The 16,561-nt window shown below is 43.0% G+C and overlaps 1 long non-coding RNA gene and 1 pseudogene across 1 annotated transcript; one reads left to right on the forward strand and one right to left on the reverse strand.

Annotated features, from left to right (window-relative positions):
- The first annotated feature begins 2,789 nt into the window (after positions 1 to 2,789).
- Positions 2,790 to 3,290, forward strand: LOC118476750 (uncharacterized). The gene is made up of 2 exons (XR_004857360.1): positions 2,790 to 2,977; positions 3,062 to 3,290. It is a non-coding gene; the product is annotated as an uncharacterized lncRNA (long non-coding RNA).
- Positions 3,291 to 6,647: 3,357 nt separating this feature from the next.
- Positions 6,648 to 10,494, reverse strand: LOC103651282 (glucomannan 4-beta-mannosyltransferase 1-like; annotated as a pseudogene).
- Between the last annotated feature and the right edge of the window lie 6,067 nt (positions 10,495 to 16,561).

Below are 16,561 nucleotides of genomic sequence, written 5' to 3' on the forward strand. Positions count from 1 at the left end.
TTATCTATAGATAATTCCGTCTTTGGACCATCACACCTGTTTACTTGTGTTGAACCCTGTTAGCTTTGCATTCAGCACCTGTTCAACACTTAACACACTTGTTAGTCATTTAATTGGGTTGTCATCCAAACACCAAAACCCACAAGAGAGCTTTCAGTCTCCCCCTTTTTGGTGATTGACAGCAACACAATTTAAGCTTACATAAGAATAAGATTTAAAGCACAATTTTTGAATTCTAAGTTTATAGAATGCTCCCCCTAAATATGTGTTTACATCAAAATCTTAAATTTGGCCTTATATGCCAAATTGCACATACTTAGGCTAATTCGAAGCACTACTATACCTTAGCACCTGTGGGATGCATTTTGTCACTAATTAAACCGTGATGCGTATGACACATAAATGCACAGAATCAGAGTTAAACACCAATTGAATAGATATACCACAGAAATATCAACCTACCACTATTCACCATTAAGATACCAAATTAAAACTATTTTAAAGCACCAGAACCACATGAATATCTATTACAGGATAAACACAATAGATACTAAATGCTTCATATCAACGGAAGCACTGATTTTGCATTATCGCCATATAATACAATAAGAAGCATAAGAAGTATCAACTAACACATTTTTCCTTAAGACTCAAGGAAACCCCTTTAGGATAAGCTTTCCTCTCAGGTTGAGATAAGCTTTAATGCACAATTTCTCCCCCTTTGACATCAAACACCAAAACCATATTCAAGCAAGAACATAGAACGATGTCAAGGGACAACAGGGTATTGAGCAGGTAAATTTTAACACACTAACATTACTCCCCCTTACACATTGAACATATGCAACACATGCATTTGGAGGAGAGTTAAGATACATATACACAAAAGATCAATACTTCCTTTTGTAACTTTACCATGTTGTGGTGTACTTTCCATCTTGAAAGTTTAATCTCTAGGGAGCTTCTCCACACTTGTGTCTGATCCTTTATCCTAACCTTCTCGGAGGTACCCAAGTCCTAATTGCTCTATTTCTTGCTCATCTTCCCCTTTCCACCTTGAGACTATACAAGATCACTCAAGAAGCAATTTAGTCTCAAAAGACACAAGTTATGTGTGCTCCCCCTAAAGTTGTGCAACAAGTATTTGAATGACTTGCACTTTGCACATTCTAGCATCCTCAGAACTAGAGGGGATCACAACATATCTTGGTCTAGACATAATCTATCAATTTCATCACAAGGAGATACCAACTGGATATATGACATAATACAACTTGTGACTAGTGGAAACGATGCATGCCTCAAGATATATAACATTTTACAAGCAACCTAGGCACGCTTCACACGTGATGATCATTGCAACACATACACCAGTTGAAAGATGATAAGATCATGCATATAAAGTACAATGTCTAACCATACCAAGATTAAGAATTACTTCATTTTAAGTGCACCAAAGGAAACAACATTTTAGGGCATAAGGCACCTAAGCCAAGATACTATCAATTGAAAGGCAAGAACATAGCTATGATCACAATCAACAAAACTTCAAGATTTTTAATGAAATTGCATAGTTCTATTCTCTATACCTTTGCCTTTACCTGAATCGCCATGAGAGCACTTGTTGTTACCAACTTAGGGCTCCTTTTGCTCATGCACCTCATAGCTCAAGAAGGTGCATTAGGCACAACATGGATTTGGTATACACATAGTACCAACATAGGGTAATTATGTGAACATGGACTAAACAAGATGTCATGCTTGCACATAGGTTAATCATTAAAAAACCATATAGCATGATTCACAAAAAGATACAGGTTTATCCATGAACACAAAAAGAGTTAATCATGGTAATTATATCAAATGAAAAGCTACCCATTGAATGATTCAAAAGATATAACATCTAGAACGCACAATCATGATTAAGCAAGCATTATTATGAATTTGAAGATCATGAACCATTGATAACACAGGCAATCTCAAAAGCATAACTACTCCAAGGATAGGTATCACAACAATCCAACTTAAGAGCAATACTGATTATCAATAATGTACTTAATGTACTTAAGATACACGAGTACCATCCTTTGGAGAGCAAGTTGCAGATTCTCATCAAGGTCCTTTGCTTGATTAACCAATAATGATTACGGACCTCTACAACTTATTTCACTTGAGATGAACATGGGATTAGTATTGCACAATAATTCAACCTTGGGTCAATGAATAGACAATAAAAATTAACAGCTTAAGCATAGAGTTTGAATTAACCGTCTTAAGCTCTCCCTTGGTCTCCAGTCCATCTCGAGGCACCTACATGGTCTAGTTGGCACAGTTTGGTACCCATCTCGGGATGGGTCCATAACGATCATTCATAAGAGCTTTTGGTACCCAAATAGCAATTTTGCTAGTTCTAGGTGATCTCATTACTGATCTAGCACAAGTGTATGGTTTGGGTCTCCTAAGTGAATGAGATTGAGATAGATTTACTTGCTTAGGAACCTTACCCTTTTTACATACCTTGGATAGATGACCCTGCTCACCACACTTGTAGCAGAAGCGTTGCTTAACCTGACATGACGCTTGCTGTTTGTCTTCTTTCTTAGTGGGGGTCATCCCGGAGAGTGCACGTGCTTGATTTATCATTAGCGGACAAGAAGTGATCGTATGGTTCTTATCATTGCATCCGAAGCATCTCCTTATCCCTTCATCCTTGTCGTTGTATGGACACGACGCAATGAGGTGTCCTGACTTATTGCACTTAAAGCACCTCCTTTTCCCTTTTCTATTTTGTTCTTGGATGACATAGAGAAATGGCCAGTGCAAACAACATGACTAATCGAATCTTTACCTTTTTCCAAGTTCATGTTGATTTCTTCATTTTTAGCATTAGGAACATCCTTCTTATGGAGCTTAACACTTGCTGCAGTTTTTCCCGTCTCAAGCTTCTTCACCACGCGCCCGTGGATATCTTGAGAAGGTTGAACAATGCGTCTTCTCCTTAGTTGCTTTGTTTTCTTGTTCCTTTCTTTATTGATGGGCACTTTTTCTTTTGATCCTGCAGCTTGATGCTCATCCAAGAGTTGGCTTTCTTTTGAGCAACCAGGGTTAGCACATGGTGATATATTATCTAGATGTGCACGTGTGCAAGAATGAGGTTCATATGAATTTAGGTTTGCAACTACAACCTCATGAGCAATATCAAGCATGATATGTCTATCCAAAAGATTATCATGATAATAAGACAATATATCATATTTTTCAGTAAGAGCAAGTTTATCATGATTTAGCAATTCTACATGCCTCTCATGCATGGCATTTTCCATTTTAAGTTGAGCAACACAAGATAAATCATCATCATTATTTCTTTGCTCAATTAAAACTGAATCATACCGTTGGACCAAATCATCATGAGAGCACTTTAGCTTCTCATGTTCTTTGGTCATCTTCTCTAGGCTGTCGTTGGTTTTGTTGAGAGTCTCCTCTAGCCTGAGAAGCGTCTCGCCTTGTTCCTTGTTCCTTCTCAACAGCTTAACCAAGAGCGCTTTGTCTTCTTTATTGAGATGGGTGTAGAAACGACGAATCTCCTCTTCTTCCACATCGTCGGTCTCATTTTTTCCCTGTCATTATTGTCAGTGGAAGCAAAACAGGAAAATGTACCTTGTGATGATGTAGACTCCTCATCCTCATATTCCTCCTCATCATCGCTTTCATCTCTACTTTCATCGTTAGCAGCGGAATAGAAGATCATGTCTCAAAATGCCCTGCACTTCAAATATAACTTGTACCACAGATAAGTGTTGAAGTGCAGATATAAAAAGTGAGTAAGATAGAGAGTCAGCACACAATACAGAGCGAAGCACACAGACGCAAGAATTTATCCCGAGGTTCGGCCAAGCCTGAAATGCTTGCCTAGTCCTCGTTGGAGTTAGCCACACCTGGGCTTGGAGTCTATTTCAACTCCTTCCTACGTTTGCTCAGATCTGTCAGTATGACAGATAGAGCCTTCCACTATGTTGAGTTGGGTTACAACAAAGCCGCGGCTGCTTACAATCTTCTTGACAGCACTCCAGCACAGTAACAGTGCGCTCAAGACTTTGCTCTAGCTCTTTGCAGCACCTCTCCACTCTCTAAAAGCTTATAACTTTGCCTTCACACAAACTAGAGAGATATTCACGAGAGTGAGAGAGAGAATCGATCTGAGTGATGTATACAATTGTTGGCTGCACTTGTTTGTTTGTTGAAGATGCCTAGGGGTCCCTTTTATAGACCCAAGGGGTCTAGGAGCCGTTGGAATCCATTTTGGAAGGCAATACTTGCTTTCTGTCGGGTAGCGCACCGGACAATCCGGTGCACCACCGGACAGGTCCTGTAGCTTGTCCGATGCACGATCTCCTTCCAAATCGGGTTCACTTGACCGTTGGAGCAACGACCGCCTTGGCTCACCGGACACTGTCCGGTGCACACCGGACAATCCGGTGGACCAACTATCCGTTGGCCTAGGCCACGCGTCGCCCGCTGATCGCGCTGCCGACTGTTGGCGCAGTCGACCGTTGGCTCACCGGACAGTCCGGTGCACCACCGGACAGTCCGGTGAATTATAGTCGTATGCCGCCAAACTTCTCCCGAGAGCAGCCTGTTCACCGGAGTTCAGTCTAGCACACCGGGCACTGTCCGGTGCACCACCGGACACTGTTCGGTGCACCACCGAACAGTCCGGTGTGCCAGACTGAGCTGAGTCTTGGCTGTACACAGCCAAGCCTTTTGCATCTCTTTTCTTTTCTTCTTTTCTCTGTTTCTAATACTTAGACAAATATATTAGTACACAAAAACCAATGTACTAAGTCTAGAAACATACCTTCTCTTTGATTTTCACTTCTTTAGTATTTGGCATGATTGAGATTTATGTTGGACTCATAAACCATCAAGTCAGCTTGACTTGATCTATATTGACATTTCTAAGCTCCAACATCCTGCAAAGGTCACATAGAATATCTCCAATCATAGGAACAACCCAAACTAAAGGTCAAGGTGCACTTAGCTCTTTTAGGCTGCTTCCAGTTCTGATTTTGACATTGGTTCTCCTTCTAGTGTCCTTGTTCACTTTTTGAGCTTGGTCTTGAGCCTTATGACTTACACCACATAATTGTAGACGTTACCTCATTGGTTGTAAGTCATGTCCTTATGTAGTGTTCCTTGATGCACCATAACTCTTCTTAACTCGATCAACCTCGATTCCGCAAGTCTCCTTCTTCACCCCTCGCTTTGGGTTCCTGGTCTCCTGGACTTTCTCCCGTGCACTCGGTACCTCGAAGCTCTTCTTGCTTTCATCCTTGGTTTGATCGGTTGTCGCCAAGTTATGCATATCAAGTCTCACTTAAGCAATGTCCATCTTTCTTGTGATGTCCATTATCTATAGATAATTCCATCTTTGGACCATCACACCTGTTTACTTGTGTTGAACCCTGTTAGCTTTGCATTCAGCACCTGTTCAACACTTAACACACTTGTTAGTCCTTTAATTGGGTTGTCATCCAAACACCAAAACCCACAAGATAGCTTTCAAATTCAACCACCAAAATTTATTTAGGAAAAGGTTTGATCCTATTTCCCTTTCACCGATACCATGTCAGGCACGACCACCATGTAGTCTCATAGCTTTAGGCCTAGCCACCTAACGCAAAACACCTCTAGGTCTAGTAGCACGTCTCTGAATAGGAGGATCATGCACATCATGAGAAGATTGTTGCATGTCCCTACTGCTCTCTCGCATATCTCTTCCTCCTAACAAAACACAACCAAGTGAATACTCTTAGTGGTACCTCACCTCTCTCTTAGGTGGAGTCTTTTTGTGGGAAAGGGTCATCTTGGGTGGCTGTGGTGCTCTAGAAAGGGGATCACTAGAGATATCGGGCAAAGTATCAAGTGGCTTCTTTAGATGGTTAGGTTTGGACAACCACACTTGTTTTTGAGGTGGGGCTCTTGGAGGCTCCTCAAACACTCTACTCTAAGCTGGGATGGCAGATTTAGGTGGAGGGAATTTGATAGGATGAGAAGTGGCTGAAGGTTTCTTTGAAGGTGTCAAGCCACTACACTCATCAACCTTACCATAACAAGCGTCATCCCATCCCTAGCAACAAAGCCTAATCCAGTCTGTCAATTCCCCTCCTGAACTGGCTAACATGAATTTATTGAAAAGTATTAGTGCAATTTTGACATCATTTTGAGTTTGTGGTACTGCAGTATGACTGTTTCAAGGGAGTAGCGTTGATTTAATTGTACTTTGTGTTCTAATAGCTGCTAAAAGAAAAATGGTCTTTTGTCTGATCTGTCACGTCAAATTGATGGCATTGCCTTCCTTTTGTGTTCAATTAGTAAAGTTTTGCTGTTGTATGCCTGTAATAAGAACAAATCATATTCATTCAGAATACATGAGCCAGCTAGCTAGCTAGCTAGCAAGTACATGTTCATTTGACGGGAAGTATACATGACACATTAACGTAAAGCCTACAGTGTACTGAGGTCCAGCTTGGCTCTAGGAATCCTTTTTTTGTTTTGTTTTTATTGAATCTGTTTTTCCCTTTAATGTAGTACTATAAAAAAACCTGATTTATCATGACTATTGCCCACGCGATCGATACAATTAAGGCTACGAATAATTTAATGAAATATTATGACTTTAATTTGGATCACAGGCACTGACAGTCGTCTGGCTGTGTTGGTGACTCTCATGAGAGTCAGGAGGGTGCCAAGGTGCCAACGTAGCCGAAGCCGACGATAAAGGCCGCCGCCGATTGCAGGAGCAGGTACATGTAGTAGTGGTTGCGGCCGAAGAAGACAATGTCGTAGACAGCGCAATAGAGCAAGCACGCCCCCATCGTGAGCTCCAGCACATGCATCTCCCGTCTCGTGCTGCAGCACCTGCTCCGGACCAGCTGCTGTTTCTTCTTCTTCGCGACTACAGCCGCAGCTGCCTTGCTACTGCCGAGCTTGTCGGTGACCACCCACTCGTTGGCGCGGCTGGCCTCGAGCAGGCCGATGACGGCGGCCTTGGAGCGGTGCATGGACATGACGTTCTCGAAGAGGATCCAGAAGATGAGCAGGTGGCAGGACCTGGGCGTGCAGGCGGCGTTGAGCAGCGTGATGAGCGCCGACACGTACATGGCCACGTACTTGGGCAGGCACACGTCTCCCTGCACCAGCATGCAGGCCGGGATGATGACGCAGTAGAAGAGGAAGGTGACGAGATGCGCCACCACCTTCCTGACGAAGAAGAAGGCGTAGAGGAGGTGGAACTTCTTCCCCAGCGACACCCGGTCGCTGTGGAGGATCTCAGGGAGCACCTTGCGGAACAGGTTGGCCGGGCCGCACGACCACCGGTGCTGCTGGTAGCGGTACGCCTTGAAGGTGCTGGGCAGCTCGTTGCGCACGACCAGGTCGCCCACGTAGACGAGCGCCAGCCGCGGAGGCTGGCGCGCACGGCCAGGTCCATGTCCTCCACGGTGGTGCGCTCCTTCCAGCCGCCCGCGTCCGCCAGCGCGGCGACGCGCCACACCCCGGCCGTGCCGTTGAAGCCGAAGAAGGCGTGGCAGGCGGAGCCCACCTCCTGCTCCACGGCGAAGTGGTAGTTGAGGGACATCTCCTGGATGCGCGTGAGGATGCACTCGTTGGCGTTGATGTAGCGCCAGCGCGCCTGCACCAGCCCCACCCCGGGGTCCCGCTGCAGCAGCGGCACGGTGCGGCGGAGGAAGTCGGCGTCGAAGATGGCCACGAACTCGCAGTCCCTAGCGTAGTGCTTCTTGAGGCCCTCGCGCATGTCGCCCGCCTTGTACCCGTTGCGGTTGCTGCGGTTCTCGTAGCAGATGCGCACGCCCTTGCGCGCCCACGCGCGCACTCCACCTCCACCAGCTCCCTGATGGCGGGGTTCGTGGAGTCGTCCAACACTTGAATCACCAGCCTCTCCGATGGCCATGACATCCCGCACGCCGCTCCGATGGACAGCCGGTACACCTGCACACAATGCGCGTGTTTTTTTCCCATCGGTCAAATGGTCATTGGCATTATTTAAATTTAATTTTGCGCTCTTAGATATTCATCATTTCTTTTCTTTTTTCTCCCCATCGGATTTCGATTAGGCTTTGTTTGTTCCATTGGAATTGAATTTAATTTTAATAATTATAATTTAGATAAAAATAATTAAGTTCATATATTAATATATGTAATATATTTATATATTATCCTAAATCATATGAGAGAGATAGTTATATACTACATTTATGTTATAGCGAAGCAAGTAGAAGAGAGTGTTATAAGTTGTACATCAGAAAAATAGCATGTAAATTTATAGAATCAATTTCCATTTCTCACCCCATGAATTTGAGATAGGCTTGTATGATAACTTTGGAAAGTGGTGGAATGTCAAATTCTAAAAAATAGCCTATTCCATTAGTAAGATTCCAATTCCTCAAAATGAAAGGAAACAAACGGGACCTTAATGATTCCCGCCCGCTAGCATCCTCTGTTTTCCTGATACATTTTCGTCCCACACAGGCTATCAACAAATCGTGAGAGTTGACCGATTAATGCATATCTAACCTCCTCGCCTACAGTTACACTAACTTTGACTAAATATATACAGAACAATATTAATATTTATTGTATATAATTAGTATCATCTGTACATAGATAGGGGCGGATCAAAGGGGCACAGTGGGTCAATGGTCCCCTCAATTTTTTATAACCTCTTATTCTAACATTCATTCAATGTTAAGTGTAGAAATAAATAGGTAGGCTAAAACAATCTTATCTTGGGCCTCCTCGTTAGATCGGTCTAGTCCTCATGATTCTCATACTCCTTCTCACGCTAGTCCTTGCATTTATCCATCCAATCCCGTTCTTCCTAACGCGGCACACCGAGCCGGTCTGCCCTGATGCCTCGTTCCTGACGCACGACATCGCCCAATCTCGCTGGTCGTCGTCGCAACGTCGGCCCGCTCGACAAACCCGATCTCCCTCTCATTGCGATGATGCAACTAGTTCCCTGCTGACAGACAAGTTTTGCGAACCAACGATCCCTAACTCTCAGCTTGAGACTGTCACCTGACCTCGCCCCCTTCGGACACCCCAGCCCCTCAAGAGAGATCAACATTCCACAAGATATGCACGCCTCGATTCGGTCGGCACACAAGGATTTTTTTATGAAATCGGTCGCTAGTTTTTTTATGACCTTATTTGATTGTGTCACGCGGTCTTATTGGCTCCCATGAATTCTCGTACTCACATAGATAGTAGAATTTATTATCATAATAAATTTATTTGTAGATACAAGTATTGCTAATATTTTTTTATATGGCTAATTAAGTCAAAAAGAAATAATTGACATGAGTATCGTAGCGGTACTTATTTCGGGACTGAGGCACATGCAAAAATAAACGCTTAAAAGAAGTGCTGTAATTAATATAATACTCACTCATCATGCAATATATAATTCATCTCTGTGTCTTTTAATTATCGTGGAGCGAATAAAAAGAGATTTAAAAAGGGAGGAAACGCGCCCAAAGTAAAGAAAAACAAAGTAGCTTTTATTAGTCTGTAGCTTGTACGTGTCAATTAATGAGAAAGAGAATATATGTCATGCAGCAAGAACTGACTGCACACGAGAAACGCGCAGTCATGCAGCGTGCTTTGGGTTCATCGATCATCGACCACGCTACGCATGCATGGAAAGATGGACCCCTTTCAGTTGTTTTGCGTGCAGGCTTCATGCACGCTTGCTTGCTTAAAACAAACAAGTAGTAGTACTATACTAGCAGCAGTACATACCATACCGGTGCACATTTATTGTGTGCCACCAATCAATCAGCAGCTAGCTAGTACGATCGAGAGGTAGAAGCAGAATACGAACTGCAACTGCAAGCAACAATCAATAAGCGGTCTCGCTCACATGTCCCTCGTTGAACATGGGGATCTAGACGAGGACCATGGGGCAGCAGCGGCCGGCGTCGGCCTCCAGGTCGTCGTCGTCGTCCAGCATGCGCTGCCCGTCACCGGCGACGCGCCGGCGCCGGCGCCGGCGCAGCTAGAGCCCCGTGACCACGACCGCCATGTACAGGCGCTCGAGGAAGAGCATCAGCGACATGGCGGCGCAGATGTACACGGCCAGCTGCAGCGTCGGAACCACCACGGACCACCGCACCGCCTGCCAGGCCGCGCGCACGAATGACGACGGCGTCGCCGCACCCAGCCCGCCGCCGAGCCTCCCCATGGCCTGCCCTTAGCTACACAGGCAGCTGCTCCTCCTGTTTGTGCTCGCCGATTAATAACCAACAAGAACGGTCGTCGTCGTCGGTGGCGCGTGTAGGCCCGCAGCGGCAACAGGCATGGATCCGGCCGGCCTGGTCCGGTCGCAGGGGTCATATAGTACGGTGCAAGTACGTACGTGTACTGTGGACTGACGAAGAGGGTCGATCTCTTTGTGTGTGTGTATTTATACACAAATCCATCCTGGATTCTTCTACGACGATATACGATCAATTAATTTCGACATGTACATCAGTACAGTGTAGTATGCTGGTATATACATCATCTGCCTTCTCCGGCCGGCCGGGCCAGCTAGCGATCGACTAGCGCTAGTAGTGTGCTGGGACTGGGAGTGGTACGACGCCGGCCGCTTCGATCCATGCATCGATCTGTGCTGTCACCGCTCAGTAGTACGTGCAGTGCTTTGCTTTGCGATGATGGTGCTTTTTTTGGCTGACGTACGCGTCATGAACGTGTGGATGTTTATGTGTGTATTGCGTACTCCAGCCTTGGATGGAAACACTGGATGTGCGGTACAGCTAGTCCGGTGCGTATATGGCCGATGGTGTACACGTGCACGCGTACACGTACGATGCAGCCATGCATGCGTGTCATAGATGAGTTGTCCGTGGCCGCAGCCCACGGCACATTGACATTTCGAGGAGCCCATTGTGGCTCGCACAGCTAGCTAACACAAGCACAAGGAGTTAATGCAGCTGCAGTACCCTACGCGACTTGATAAATAATAAATATAAATGTAAATACAGAGATATCCTTCCCCATCCTTGCGATATCCATATATATATATATATATATATATATATATATATATATATATATATATATATATATATATATATATATATATATATATATATAAGTTCGAGATATACATACAGGTATAGATACACACGTAGTGGCTCCTGTGGCATGGCATATCACAGTACGTACTGTCTCCGCCTAGGGATACAATTTCAGCTCTACTCGAAGTCAAAATATCTTTTAGTTTGATTGAATTTATATAAAAAAATACTGGTAGAACTAGTTTGAGAGCCACAAAACCAGATGGGATAATAGACCCTCTTATTCAAAAATTAAATAATTTTAGCCCCTCCGATATACCCTTCGATTTTGTGGCTTCTAAACTAGACCTTCGTTCTAACCGGCGTACGGATGTACTGTAAAATTTAAATATATATTTGATTACCAATCTTGTAGTATTATTACTCTACCCTTTTCAAAACAAGTGCACACTTTGGTCCACAAAAATTCAAACACTTTTAAGTCTGATAAGTATCTTTTTACAAAGTACTCATACATGTCAGTAGAGGTACAATTTTCGATGGCCAAAGCCACCATAAATAAACCCTGAATAGTTGGACATTACTTATTTTTCAATATCTTAGGGTTTATTTCCAACGACAAAAGTGTATGTCGGTTCTAATTGGTCGAAAATAGGGAAACCCGTTAGACAGCCATGACTGTGTCATCTAGACCGCACGAACTTATTTCTGACGACCTCGGGTAGGGGGTAAGATATAGTTACATAACTTCCGATAGCTACCAGTGAGTCATCGGAATTAAGTTATATAATTATATCCGACGGCTTGGTGGCATGGAGGTAAAAAACTTTGGTGTTTTTTATTAATTCCCACGGTTCAAAACATATTGTAGATTCATCCAAATAAATCAATACATAAACATCCACATTCATATATACATCACATTTGCAAGCCACATTTACATTCACAAGCGACATTCACAATCACAAACCACAATCGCATCGCATAGTACAACATTATTTCACATTCACATAGTTCAACGTCGATCCACATTCACAAGTGAAAGTTGCCTAAATGGAGGGTGAATAAGCAAGCAGAAAGTTTTTCAATAAAAACTATAAACAAACTGGGTAAAATTGGTTCAACCGGTTTGCACGAGCTCAACTAAAGAATGAGATATAAAACTAAATTGATCTCGAAATTCACCCAGTTAACTTTGCAAGTGGGATGTCCTAGATGATACACATGGTTTAAAGTAGTAGATCTGGGAGGCACTTCTCAAGATCCACACACACAAAAAAGATATGAACAATTCTTCCACAGAATGGTGAGAGAACGAAGAACACGAACAAACACAATGAGCAAGAACACAAGAGACACAAGATTTATCCTGAGGTTCGGTCACACCACAAAGGTGTCCTACTTCCTCGTTGAGGCGCCCATAAAGAGCCGAGCCTCTTTCAACCCTAATCCTCCCTTCTCCGACCACAAAGGTCAAGCCCACACACTAATCTTTGCTCACACAAGCGGGTAATACAAACGTTCTTGTGGTCTTCCACAAGATTTGGAGACTCACAAATGACACCTAGTCATCTAGGAGCCAAAAGCTCCAAGCATAATGAATCCACAAAGAACTCGATGTAGTACCAAAGCTCGAATCAAGAAGAATAAGAAAGATTTGAAGATGAAGCACAAAACATGCAGCTCTCAATCTCACTCAAAGATTTCTCACCAAAGATTTGAAATGAGAGAGGCAAGAGATGTGTGAGAGGGAGTGGGAGGTGTTTCTCAGGTTAGAAATGGAGTTTAGTGAGTCCTCTTGTATGGGGGAGAGAGGTAGGAATGAGTATATATAGGTGGAGCACAAAACTAGTCATTTGGGGTTTTCTGTGGGAGACCAGTTGAACTTGCCTCAGGCCCCGGTTGAACTGGTCTTAGACTCCAGTTGAACTTTCCTGAGACCCCGGTTGAACTAGTCTCAGACCCCGGTTGAACTGGCCCAAAGACCAGTTGAACTGGTTTTGACTAGAAACCAAGTTCAAAAAATCTAGTTAGACTTGAGTCAAAAGTCCAAAACAGGTTGAACCTCCCCTAGGGCCAGTTCAACCGCCTGGCCTGTCAACCTGATAGACAGACTACCAGTCAGACTGGCAGACAGAAGTTAGAACGATCTTATGACACTGACACCAGTTGAACTGGTCCTTAGGGGCCAGTTCAACTGGTTTTGACCAGTGAGGTTTGGGGAGAAAACCTAAGTTGAACTGGCCCTGAGGCAAGTTCAACTGGTTTTGACCAGAGAGTTTCACAACTGAAGTCAAGTTGAGCTATCTTGGAGAAAAGCTCAACTCAGCTCAAGTTATGTTCAACTGTCCTGAATACAAGTTTAACTCAGCTAAAGTCAAGTTGAGATGTCCTGTAGAAAAGCTCAACTCAGCTCAAGTTAAGTTCAACTGTTCTGAAGAAAAGTTCAACTTAGCTGAAGTCAAGTTGAACTTTTCTGAAGGAAAGTTCAGCTACTTTTTAATAGGACAGATCTCCATCTGCTAAACCTCACTCGAGTTGAACTCATAGTCATAGAGTGTCCAAAAGATTCTGTTTTCAAAATAGCTTTTGAATCTTAGAAGCTTGAGCTTTGGTAAACACCAACCTTTTTTGGACCCCCTTGATAGTACAACAATTCCTATACTCAAGTTAAATAAAATATAATTAAGTAAACTCCTTGAGTTATTGGTGTCTCATGTATGATTTCTCCATGGTGTTGCTTCATAAGGGTCACAAACATCTGTGTCTCACCTTTTGAAGAAAACACAAATCAAGCCATGTGACTTGAACTATTTCACCATATATGAGTTCAAATCATGGCTTCAAGTCACCTTACTGATGCATCAACACAATATAACTCTTCATAGCTGATTAGTTCATCGACTTAGTGCAAGTACTCCCTTCTTCACCTTAGCCATGATACCTTGGTCCACGAGCCGTTGCTTGGCCTTCACCTTCGCTTAGTCCCTCGAAGCCCTTTCCTTTCTAACTTCACCCTATCAAGCCATTCTTGAGTCACATCATATTGAGCGTCCATTGAGAGAATCATTTCTTCAATATTGTGAACCTTGCTTGAATGTCATCTAGATATAAATGCTAAGATCAATCAAGCCCTAATTTGATTCTCATAGAAGCATATATGGACTAATAGTAATATGGTCAAACCAATTCACGATTAATCATATCTTATTCACTTTGGCTTGACCAATCCTCTTAATCACTTCAACCTCTATTCTGATCATATTTATGCATAGGATATCTCATATCTTGTCCATATATTCAAACCAATATAGAGACCATATTATATCCATTTTCATTGTCTCATTGGTTATTTAACCTTGTGTTGAACCTTTGTTCACTGACCATTATACACTATTCAAGTATGTTCATCATACTGAATTTCCTGTTCAACATTTAGAAAACTTGTTAGACCTTTAAATGTGTTGTTATCCAAATCACCAAACCCCACAAAAGGGATGAATGCACTTTCAACAAGTCCAAGAATAATCCAAATGTCACCATACTACTACTAGAGTTCAAAAGTAAAAGAGTCCAATACAAGGCAATGATAACAATGCTAATACCCATCACTTGGTTGGTTAGAGTTGTGTCTACTACCTCCTATTGGACTATGGTAGCGAAGAGGTTGTTCATCCACAAAGTCGTGGCATCGTCTTGGCCAGATTTCATCTCTAGGTGCTGCAACTATCGCATGAGATGTTTGGAAACCCTGAAAAACAAAAGTATATATTAAATACTTAGTTTCCTACATTTATCTAGAGTGTTGCTATAATTGGCTAAGTTTTGCTATATAGACTACCATTTGCTAAGTTCTCCATTTATAACACAAACGAATCTACATATAAATGAATACATGTCATGGATGGAACCAAGTAAATTGTGGTGGAGGCGGTGGTGCAAAATCTAGAGGCGGCATCCCAATGGCTGACATCTAGATGCACGTTTGTTGTGCCACTTGCTACAAATTAGATGCAAGTCACTATTTAGGAATGACACAACTTTCTAGTTGCTATGAATAACATATTAGTTCAACTTACTGAGAGGAAAGCCTCCTACTGAGCGAATAGATTCACATAATGCTAGTTTTGCTGCATTTGGTGCTCAGCTTGTTGCCTCTAATACTCTGACTATTGCCTTAACGCTTCATGTAGCCTAGCAATCTCCATGTCCTGCGCGGAGGTGCGAGAACGAGACATTTAAGAGGACAATGATATGGATGCTCGGTCTCCCTAGAGTCAATCGATGAATCAAATGTACCCAACCTATATGAATGAATCATAAACTCGGTACAATCACAATCATATGAGCATAACATCAAAATCAAAATGAAATATTCTCACTGTCCATGGGCTTGTCCTCCTACGCTAGCATATGTCGCCTCGGGGTCAATTGGTTGGCTCCTCCAGTCATAGTCCCACCCATAACGCCTGAACAAAAGCACAGTAAATAACAAGACAACATAAATGTGATGTTAAAACATACACTAGAGTATACAAAGCTCACAAGATGGTCGAGGTTGTTTGAGTGCATAACACATCAACATTTTGGGGATTAGAACCCCTATTCCCTACCACATACACCTCCACATTCGTCGGCCTAGAATTGGTGCGAGCTTCCTGTACATATAAGTAAGAATGACATGTGTTTATTTATTTTGAAGTTAGGACATAATATAACTTAATATTCTCTTTGTGCAGCACAAGTGTCCATCATCGTTGTAGTTGTGGAACAACTCGGCTCCATAGTTTCCTAGTTCCTTTTAGAAACAGTGCAAAACTCAAAGGAAACCCACCACTTGCACAAGGCTCGATAACCATATGACTAGGTGGCCATCCACGGAACAGACACCAACAAGGATTGATGCTCGATCAGGTAAATTGAACCATTAGCTTGTAACAAAAAGAAGAATGCGCCAAAAAAAGAAAAGAGCCATTAACTTTTTTACCTCTAGGTATTGCTCCTCAATAAGGTAAATTGATGACCACTCCACTTTGATCCTCGGCTGAGGCTGGCCATCACCACTCATCCTATACCATGACTTGAGTGCCTGAATCCAAACATAGTACATTCATCTACAATTACATCATATGTGTTTTAGTCAAACATGTAACGAGAGTTGAGATACTAAGACCCATCTTTAGGCAACCCATAATTTTTATACAACGACTACGATGAAGTTTTTCTGCGGATGGCCAAACTGGATTCAGTGTGTCTCCTCATACCATCGCATCGCACGAAGAGTGGGAGGTGCACCACATGGACGTTAAATTGGTGTTCTTGAACGACGACTTACAGAAGGAGGTCTACATCAAGAAGCCAGTGGGGTTCATCGTCTCTGGCCAAGAGCGCAAGGTATTTAGGTTGCAGAAGGCATTGTATGGACTACATCAGGCGTCATGCACCTAGAATGCAAAGCTTGA

Source organism: Zea mays, chromosome 3 (genome assembly GCF_902167145.1).
Source record: "Zea mays cultivar B73 chromosome 3, Zm-B73-REFERENCE-NAM-5.0, whole genome shotgun sequence".
NCBI classification, from domain to species: domain Eukaryota; kingdom Viridiplantae; phylum Streptophyta; class Magnoliopsida; order Poales; family Poaceae; genus Zea; species Zea mays.